The 9,175-nt window shown below is 44.4% G+C and overlaps 1 non-coding gene across 1 annotated transcript; it reads right to left on the minus strand.

The window, feature by feature from the left end:
- Window positions 1-8,761: 8,761 nt before the first annotated feature.
- On the minus strand, window positions 8,762-8,883 carry LOC145394606 (5S ribosomal RNA). The gene has a single exon (XR_013896463.1). It is a non-coding gene; the product is annotated as a 5S ribosomal RNA (ribosomal RNA).
- Window positions 8,884-9,175: the final 292 nt, after the last annotated feature.

Consider the following 9,175-nt stretch of genomic DNA (forward strand, 5'->3'; position numbering starts at 1 on the left):
AACTTGCATCGATTAAGCCGTCCACCATATTGGCTGCATGAGACTCCAAAGCAGTGGTTGACTCATTGAGAGCATGTAAGTACTCAGCAATTAACACTAAGTTAGCCAGGGTTAGTAAGTTGGTTTGGATGTTGTTCACAACTCCTACGAGATGGTTGGTAGTCTTAATTATCTCGTTAGCTTTGTTAGTGAACTCACCAAACTGTTCATACATGTGTATGATTAGCCTGTTATTCGCCTTTGCCGCCAGTGTCAAATCATGCATCTGTCTACCCAATTGCACTACGTCCTTGTCTAGCACTGTACCACAAAGCTTTTGAGACAGGATATCTAGGAGATCCACAAATCCTTTCTTAGTACTTGCATGGACATGCTTGGAAAGATCAGAATCTGCATTAGGTAAAGTGACATGCAATTTAGTAAGCCTGTCTGTGAGCCTAACTATATGTCCAGTATGAAGTTTGGTTATACCATGCAAGGTTTGTACCAAAGCTTCATTATTTGAGGTCGTCAACTGCGGGTTCCAGTGCATAACTTGCCGACTTCCGACAGTTGCTGTCTGAGGTGAAACAATCCCTTAGAGACCCTTTGTATCTGGAGCTTGGAGATATCCTTCCAAACGGGCTCTTCAGTGCTCCTGGCATCAATGCAGTCATGTCCGTGTCCGACGTCGTTCCATAGGTCCACTCCAAGCAACACGAGAGGAGTACAAGCCACATGTCTGTAAGAGAAGATACTCCCTTAATCGTTCTTACTGTGGGATCGTAGCTTGCTGTGATACTCTTGGCTAGGGACAGGCACGGACGACAACATAGACTGTGACAAAGACAGAGGGGACAACACATCACACGATTGGTTACTTAGGCTTAGCTCTTGACTTAATGGTTTGATCCTGTCAGCATGTACTGCCTCCTGAGTTCCATCAGCATCATTCCATATTCGAAAAGTATGTCTGTGCACATGTTCCACAATGGTATATGGTCCGCGGAACTTAGGTCTGAGCTTGGAAGTTCTCTCAGGGTTGTTGATCATAACCTTCTGGCCTATCTTCAACGTCTTTTCTTGACTGCCTTTGTGTGGTTTCATGATCATCTCCGCTCTTGAGGCTTTTAATCTTTTTCGTACTTCACTATGTATGCGTTGAAACTTTTGCGAGCTGTACTTTGGCATAATTCTCTTGATTTTACACTGGAGTAAGAGGTTCAGCTAGCAAATCGTAGGGTAACACCTTCTCCTCTCCATAAAGGATTTAATGAGATTTCCCCGTTGATGAATTTTCTGAGGAGTTGATGGTAGCCACTACATGTGGCAGCTAATCTTGCCACTCGAGTTGAACCGAAATTGTTGGTCTCAAGACTTTCAGTATCTCCCTGTTTGTCCTGTCCACCAGGCCATTGCTCTTGGGACTGTAAGGCGTAATAAAGACTTGCCTTACCCCATATGTACAACAGATTTCAATTCACTGTCATTATCGCTAAGCAATACCTTAGGTGCTGAGTATGGACAAATCACTGAGGTTACAAAAGCGTGCAGCACCTCCTCTGCAGTTTTCGTCTGTAAAGGTGCTAAAACAGTGAATCGCGAAAAATGGTCCACTGCCACCAATGCATAGCTTGAGCCTTGATGACTCCTCGGCAATGCTAAGAGATCAATGGAGACTGTATCTCACGGTTTTTCCGGCAGGGGATATTCCAAAATGGGAGTCGGAGGTCCCGTCGTTCCTCGCATTTCCACCCACTTGACACATTGACTAATGTGGGCTTCTATGTCCTTCCTCATGGTCGGCCAATAGTATTCCTTTCTTGCCTCATGTATGGATCTGTCACGTCCAGGATGACCCGCTTGAGGCACGTCATGAACCAACTGTAACACGGCTTGCTGTAGTGTAGCAGGAACAACCAACTGATACAGTGTCTTTCCCAGGGGGCTGTTTATATAAAAGGCCCTGTTGAAGATGGAAGTGAGTCACTGGTACCGGAAGTTCAGGTAGACATGACTCGTCGCCAGACTCCAAGGCATAGATGACTCGAGACCACATCATATCCTTACGTTGTTGGCGCCTTTACCGTGTCCGGGGAATACCCAAAAAGAGGGATATCCTCAGATATGGCAGCAGCAATATTTCTACTCAGAGCGTCGGCAACGACATTTTGTCAGCCTGGTAAATATCTGACCTCTGGGTCAAACTCCATTACCTTGCTGAACCAACGCACAACCATACCGTGCAAGTTCTTTCCCTTAAACAAGTAGCGTATGGGTGCATGATCTGTTAAAAACAATTATCTGGTACCCGAAAATGATATCCCGGAAATGTCCTAACGCCCACACGACTCCTAATGTCTCCATATGCGTTACCGCGTAATGCTTGTCTGGGGGTCTTAGTGCCCTACTGGCATACGCAATGGTGTGCATTTTGCCTTCCTCGTCCTTTTGCAGTAACACAGCTCCCAGTCCCAAACCTGAGGCATCTGTGCACAGGTAAAAGGTTGAGTATAATTAGGAAATGCTAACACGGGAGTCGCTGTCATGGCTTTCGTGAGGTCATTGAAGTTTTTCTCTTCCGATGGTCCCTATTGCCATGCAGCATCCTTCTTAAGTAGCGTCGTCAATGGTGATGTGATAGCAGCATAATTGTGGACAAAGCTCATGTAAAAACCAGTGAGCTCTAGGAATGAATGAACATCATCCTTGGACTTGGGCATAGGGAAAGTTACCATGGCTGTAACCTTATCCGCCAGAGCCTTGATGCCATGGCCATCAACTAAGTGCCCTAGAAATCTAACAATTGCCTAGGAAAATCGCACTTCGATAGCTAGATTTTCAGACCCGCGGATCTTAAGGTTTCCATCACTCGTTTTAACTTACAAAAACGATGTCACCAAACAACTTATCCTCTGAAGTCAAAGGAGCATTACTCAGTCCAAAAGGCATCTGGAGAAATTCAAAGTGCCCACGGTGAATGCTAAAGGCAGTGATGGGAAGCGACTCTTCGGTCAGCTCCACCTGCCAATACCCTAACGCTAGATCCAGGCAGGTGAACACGGTATTTCCTTTACTCAAGGACTGCAGTAAGTCTCTGAGATGCAGAATTGGGTAATGATCCAGTATGGTTACCTTGTTCACTTGCCGAAAATCTACAACAGGTCTCACACCACTGTCCTTTTTAGGTACTAGAAAGAGTGGTGCATTCCAAGGTGAGGAAGAAGGCTGAATGACTTCATCATGAAGCATGTTTTCAACTTCCTCTTGCACTGCCTTCCTTTGGCTTTGTGGTAGGCGGTATGCAGGCACAAATCAGATTTGTACCAGGACACAACCCAATGTGATGCTTCACCTTGTTTTTCCTACCCAGCGGTTCTCCTGGAAGTGCCACTACGTCGGAGAATTCTTTAAGAAATGCTAGTAACCGCGTTTTATGGGCACTGTTATCTGTTACCTTCACGTATTGTTCTAGCAGCTTTTCTCTCCCAAGACGTGTAGGTTCCGACTGAGTCGTTGTTTGTGATGTGACTATGGGAGAGATCACTGGTATGTAGTTGACTTCCATTACAGGGGCACCATAGGACATCAAATTGCTTATATAACATCCATCTCTGAGCTTAACTGCGCCACCACTCATATTTGAGATGAAGAGGGGCGTCTTCTGATCTGGTCCGACACTACTCAGGGTGGACTCTAATGACAATGCCTTATGTTTTACTTTCTCTGTTAAACATACCACATCATTTCCCTCCAATACATTAGGTACTCGGACAGGAATTTTGCAGACAGTTCGACTGGGTAAGGTGTGATTCCCACTCACTATAGCCCTGACCCGGTTCCAATTCATACCGTCTGTTTCGTGTGCATCCGGGGACTCCCTTGATGCTTCACTTGTCGGGATCACTACTGGTTGAACGGCTCCTGATTGGATGCCAGTTCCAGCTTGTGTTGCTGAGGGACTAAGGCCCAAACTTCTTTTCATTAAAGGAAATGTCTCTCAGGGTCTATAATCACGTTATACTCCTCCATGGATTCAAAGCCTAATAACCCATCAGCTGGCAGAGTGAAATTCTCAACCACATAAAATGTAGCACGTAACACCGGAGATCGTTTACCTGCCCTCAGTGTCAATGGTACCTGGCTTACGATCTTCATTTTACTCCCTGTCCACATCACGTCAGGTGCTGACAACATCCAATTAGCTCGAGACATTTCATACTTCAGCCTCTCTAGAACTTTATTAGAAATAATATTTGCACATGCTCCAGTGTCCACTATCAAAGACACCTGGCCTTTCCCTGTGATTCAAGGTATTGAGAGCAAATCCACCTTTTTAATAGCTGCCACACACGTATCGGTGAACTGTACGATTTTGTTTACTTCTGCATTTGGTCCTGAGCTTTTCCCAAAGTAACCTGGTTGCCCAGTTTTTCCTGATTTGCAAGAACAATTGGGCAATAGTCCGTAGAATAAGGACACAAACCATGGATAACACACCATCATTGCACTTTTGGCTTAACAGCCTTGGTCCTTTGCTGTGGAGAACTAGTAGCTGTATCTCTCCAGCCCAAAGTTTGCAAGGCTTTGCTAGCTTCTGCATAGCATATGCCTGCCTTCGCCAAGCCTGACGTTCAGTACAGTTAGGATGCTGCTGTGCTATATCTATGAACCTAAACATCCAAGCATCCAACATGTAGCAATCGCTTGCAAAAGTGTTTAACCCGCGCCGTCCCGGTGACGTGAATTAATGTCCGAACATGATGTGCACTCATGTCCCGGCGACGTGAATTAACGCGGCAACATTGCAAGATCCCTAATTTGCAGAATTTTCAATTTTCGCGAGTGATTTCGCGAGTGATTTTTGGCACGTATACATGGGACACCTTCCTCTATTCCTCTACAAGATGCCAAGCAGGGACAATGCCTTACACCGCTTAACCTCTCCACCCCCCCTGCACGCCATTGTCTCGGCAATTCACCTGTTACCAGTGACCTGGCCAATAAAGACATTCAGGGCCAGAGTGATTCCCCAATCGATGACAATGTGGAGGACAAAGTTTACATAGCATTAGAGGAAGAAACAGTCAGAAATGATGATCAGGTAATGTGGGAAAAAAAAGTCATGAATGGTGATGAGTTAGTGAGAGAAACGATGCTTATAATGCCTATATTACTGTTTGAAAACCAATATACTCTTGTACTACATATAAATTCATACCAAGTAAATAAATAAATACTGTTTATGAGTGGATAAAATAGTTACCCTCCCATAGAACTCGTTTTCTTTGGTGCCAGCCTGTTAGAAAACCCAGTCAGGTAAGGAAGTACTTGTACCTACATCGAGTATTTTAAACCTCAGGTGAGCGATTTCTCTACGAATTTTCGATGTTTCTCACCAAAAGCAGATGTTTGAGTCCCCCCAAAAAAGGTCCAAAAATGTCGGGACTGGGGCATACCACTGCCCAGAAAACGTCGGGATGGGGCGGGTTAAGGTTTCCTTAAACTTATGGGCAGCAGGCCCGGTTTGAAAGTTGTATTCATCTTTCCCAGTAAACTGAAACCTCAGTTGGGCTGTAGGTAGCACCTTTATACAATCTGGGTTCGAAGGTGCCTGAACAAACTGTCCTAGGGATTTAACCGGCGGTACAGGAGGTAAAGTTGAAGGAATGCTAGCAGTAGCCAGATTAGTGGTCGCCGTGTTAGGTTCATGCCATGCAGAAGGAAAATTCACCTGAGTCTGCATGCCAATACTGTTAATATTCATGCCCCATGGATTACTACAAAGATCTTGGGTTTGCACACCAGTACTGTTAGTATTCATGCCCCATGTATTAGCAGAAAGATCCTGGGTTTGCATGCCAGTACTGTTCGTATTCATGCCCCATGTATTAGCAGAAAGATCCTGGGTTTGCATGCCAGTACTGTTGGTATTCATGCCCCATGTATTAGCAGAAAGATCATGGGTTTGCATGCCAATACTGTTGGTATTCATGCCCCATGTATTAGCAGAAAGATCATGGGTTTGCATGCCAATACTGTTGGTATTCATGCCCCATGTATTAGCAGAAAGATCATGGGTTTGCATGCCAATACTGTTGGTATTCATGCCTCATGTATTTGCAGAAGGAACATTAGCAATTAAATGGTCTTGTCCTTGCTGTCCAATGGTTAATGGTGAACTGAACGTGCCTAAGGTATAAGTAACCCCCGCTAACACCAATACACCAGTCCTGTATGAGACAGCCCTAGCATGTATTCAATATGGACGGTGGGTGTTAGCGCCGAAATGGTGACATGTAGAGGTGCATGGTATGTAGGAGGACTGCTGGGCCTTGATAGCAGGCTGTGAAGCCTATGCCCAGAGTCGGACACATAAAAAAAAAAAAGTGGGTATGTGAGTGGTTGCAGTAATATCAGAGATTATTGGACCTTGAGTATCTGGTTGACAGGCCAAGGGTGCTGTTGTAGCCTGTTTAATATCCATAGTCTCTTCGCTAGGAGTACCCTTATTAGCAAGACTAGTGGCCATTTTGGACCTAACTGAACTTTCAGGAACTGTTGAATAAGAACGACCAGAACGCAAATGTAAAGTGTTTAAGTCCCCACTATCCAGTTCCTCAGAAGTGTCCTGACTATCTTCAGCCCAAGATATCCTTCACTGTAGAGTTTGAATACTCATAACCCAAGTCTCAGTCCAAGTCTCAATTCACTCACAAAATTCTGAGTCTAATTCAATAGACTCTTCTTCCGTCGTGGTTGGTTTGTCTGAATATCCCCTTAATTTGTCCCCACTTCTTCACTGTATCCATCTAACCTTGTCAGAATTTATTCCCTCCCCAGTACAGGAAATATTAAACTGACACAAATAGATTAGTTATGGCTTTGAGGAACAGAGAATGGGACGCAGACACGACATACAGAAAATGTATGTATTGAGGGGAAACTGAGAAACCTTTATTTTTTTCACACATTATCTAACTAACATGTGCTGCTTAAAAAGTGTGTTTGAGGGTTCACTGTGCATGTATACTACCTAGGTGTCATATGATGCTGAAGTTCCCAGTAGATTCGTACTGCAAATCCACACGCCTTGCAAGGTTTCTCCTTCAACCACACGACGATCCACCCCCCACGCTGCTCCTAGGGTGACTGCCAGTTTTGCGAGTTGCGACTTGCGAGGCACCGCACCACACTGCGTACAGCCATACACCACCCTGCCACACTCCAGCCTCCAGAGTTGCTAGATGTGTCTAGACGATCCAACCCTTCACCGCACTGGCCTCAGTATGAGAGCGAGATAATTGCCAGTTCGCGCTTGAAGGTAGAGATATCTCGCCAGGCAGAGATGGAGAGAGAACGAGATTTATTCTGATATCTGCTTTACTTACTACACAATTAGTCCCTTTGAATTAGGAGAGTAAGAGTTTTCTGTTTCACCTGCAAGATCACGAGTGGTTGCACCTTGTCGTATCCCAGCACGGAACACCAAGTGTCGTTGCACCACTGGCACCAAAAATAGGTTTCGTCGCACCATTGGCACCAAAAATATGTAACAGCAGGCAGGAATCCCGCCACTACAACCACCAAAAATATGTTTCGGCTGTATGGATTCCTCAACTATAGTAGGACTCGTCTACGTTTGCGGCTATGGTGTGGCCCGCACCTGTGTACAGTGTTGCCACGTTTTCTATACCGTTATCTCTCCCTCTCTCTCTCTCTCTCTCTCTCTCTCTCTCTCTCTCCTGGCGGGAGATGTGAGCCACCCTAAGTACTTTTGATTCTTTTATAAGTTGTTTATAATTGTGCTTTCATTTGTTATTTTGGTTTTGTTATATTTAGTGATATTTATCATTTTTTGTATACGGCGACAGATGACCGTTATCTCTCTCTCTCTCTCTCTCTCTCTCTCTCTCTCCTGGCGGGAGATGTGAGCCACCCTGAGTACTTTTGATTCTTTTATAAGTTGTTTATAATTGTGCTTTCATTTGTTATTTTGGTTTTGTTATATTTAGTGATATTTATCATTTTTTGTATACGGCGACAGATGACCCGTTATTGCAATACCATGATTGATTTTCATTCATTCATTCTCTTTCCCCTTCCTCCATCTCTCTCTCCACGCCACCCCTGAGGTCAAGGCCACCGACTGGGTGTGGAAGTGTTGCCGCTCGCGAGTGAATAATGTTTTTTTTTTTTTTACTTCAGTATTGGCATATGCCTACTATTTTGTCCTACATATTAGCTTATGATTATAAATGTGATTATTCCTCGCCCTTAAAATTACGGTAAAAGCCAGTAAATGTGAGCATTTTTCCCTAGCAACACCTGTACAAGCTATCCTTGTGTCTACGGAGGGGTACGCACTTTACCTTAGGCCAGATGGATGTGTCAGTGCTGCCACTCACAAGAATTATATGAATTATTTCTTTTACTTTGGATATTGGCATATTTCTTCTTTTTTCAGGCTCATTCTCTTATATCCATAACTGTAATATTATTACCCACCCTAAAACTACGCTAAAAAACATTAAAAGTGACTACAATTTCATTTAGCACCACTGTACAATATGTATGCCATGTTTCTGTGTAACTGTATAAATATTTTAGGCATAATAAGATTACTGTTGATTCATCCATCAAAATACACAAGTGTAAGTTTTATTACATTACATTACATTGCCAGATGCCATGTATCCCAGTCAGGGTGGCCAAGGGCTTAGAGTTAATTGTTTTACAGGGAGGGGCACTAATCCTCCACCAACCCCACTTGACGTAGGGATGCCAACAGCATCTGGTATTCCCAGGCGGCGGTCACCCATCCAAGTACTAACCAGACCCAACGTTGCTTAACTTCGCTGATCGAACGGGAAGCGGTGTACTCAACGTGGTATGGCCGTTGGCTCTGAATTTATCGTATTTGTGTTGCCTTGTACATAAATAGCTTCCGTTTCACATCGCAAGTTGGGGAAACGTGGCACCATTGTACACAGGTGCGGGCCACACCACAGCCGCAAACGTGCGCGAGTCCTACTATAGTCACTAATATATCAGCTTGGAACCCCACAGCTGATCACCAATTTATATATCAGCTGAGTCGTGACCTCACAGTTGATTAGCAAGGTAATGTTGCTCCTTGTCGAAGTCACTTCTGGCTGACACACTCCACCAAAATGTCTTCTCACACACTGGAGAT

The sequence above is a fragment of the Coenobita brevimanus genome, chromosome 27 (genome assembly GCF_032717465.1).
Source record: "Coenobita brevimanus isolate Jiangsu-jjx chromosome 27, ASM3271746v2, whole genome shotgun sequence".
Classification (NCBI taxonomy): Eukaryota; Metazoa; Arthropoda; class Malacostraca; order Decapoda; family Coenobitidae; genus Coenobita; species Coenobita brevimanus.